The 1,560-nt window shown below is 48.8% G+C and overlaps 1 non-coding gene across 1 annotated transcript; it reads right to left on the bottom strand.

The window, feature by feature from the left end:
• Positions 1-1,169: 1,169 nt before the first annotated feature.
• On the bottom strand, positions 1,170-1,241 carry Trnac-gca. Its single transcript has one exon. It is a non-coding gene; the product is annotated as a tRNA-Cys (tRNA).
• Positions 1,242-1,560: the final 319 nt, after the last annotated feature.

Here is a 1,560-nt window from a genome sequence, read left to right as displayed (position 1 = left end):
AAGTACGAGAGATCCAGGGCATCCAGAGCTCACCTACACAGGCAGGAGCGGCCAGCAGTGGTGGCACCAGGTCCACAGCAGCAGGTCTGCAGGGCCACAGCTGCAAGGCTTAGCTCAGCAGCAGGAAAAGCCAGGTGAGGGGATTTTCCACTCTCACCAGAGCTCCTCACAAACTCAAGAAATGTGAAGGCAAGACCTCAGTGAACAACAGAGGAACAGATCATGAGGTAGAGGATCAAGTGGACCAGAAGGAGAACTAGAGTCACCATGCACAGCCTCCCCTCCCCCAGTGCCAGCACAAGCACCAGCAAGCACCAGAGCCCAGGGGAAGGGAGATCACAGCACCCAGCACTGACAAACAGAGTAGCCTACTTGAACACACAGTGCACCAAAGAGGGACCTAAGCAGGAGAGGAGCATAACTGAGACCAAAACCTTCCCAAAAGGTAACTGGGATTACACCAGGTCAGTACACACCAAATAAGCCAGGTGTATAAGCTTGAATTGGAAGTGCTAATTGCACCTTCCATATCAGGACAAATTATATGCTAAATCAAATGGAGGGTCGGATTTGCCATTCTTAAATAAGCTATATTTTGGGCTTGTTATCTGTTGCTTCCTGATTTATAGTGGCCTTGTTTCCTCTTCTGTTGTTCATTAGGGAAGAGTCTCACTTGGTGACAAGCTGACATGGAGCCCTCAACAAACCAGAAATCTTAATCTCCTAGGTGACAGGATTAAGGGTGTGTGACTTTGTTGGAGGATCTGGTTGTCATAATACCTATTCTTACATAAATATTCTGTGCTGTTTTCATTGAATATGTATTTTGTTTAGTTAAATTTTAGAATCTGCCTGTATTTTGTTCCACTCAGCCTACTTGAATACTCTCATAGCAGGCAAACCCAACATTAAGGGTCACTTTTGTAGATACTCTGAGAGTCTTAAGAGTGGGCTAGCCAACCTTGGAAAAGAAGACATGAAGAGCCATCACTCCCAAGGACAGGGGAGGAAGTGTCACCAACACAAGATCTGGACAGAGAGCACTGAAGAACTGAGTGGTCGCATGGGCCTGCAACTCCCCAGTGGACAAAGACAAAGAGGTCTGGAAAAGCTAGGAGTGACTGAAGGCATTCCCAGTAGAGAGAGTGGTAAGCAAAACAGACACCAGTAGGGGGCACCTGTATTTGAACCAGGGACCTCTTGATCTGCAGTCAAATGCTCTACCCCTGAGCTATATCCCCTGGCATGGAAGGGTGGTATAATTAACACCCTTTCTCAGCAGGGCATATCCGATGCCCAGAAGTCCCAGGGTTGGGATGATGCAGCAAGCCGTCTTCTGTCTGAATAGTGCCTCCCTCCAGTGAAGGAGCTTCCCTTGGGACACCCTCACTGCCCCAAGGACCTGACTGAGAACATCCTGACAGCCGATGTGATGATCTGGGGACCCCTTGAAACCATCCAGAGACTCCTCTGTAACAACGGCAATTGTTGAGTGCTGACTGTGTATAGCTGTGCTGGGTTGGGGACCCGATTGTGACTAGGTGACAGAGCCCTTGGCTG

Source organism: Jaculus jaculus, chromosome 2, assembly GCF_020740685.1.
Source record: "Jaculus jaculus isolate mJacJac1 chromosome 2, mJacJac1.mat.Y.cur, whole genome shotgun sequence".
Classification (NCBI taxonomy): domain Eukaryota; kingdom Metazoa; phylum Chordata; class Mammalia; order Rodentia; family Dipodidae; genus Jaculus; species Jaculus jaculus.
This window is presented reverse-complemented; position numbering and strand designations above follow the sequence as displayed.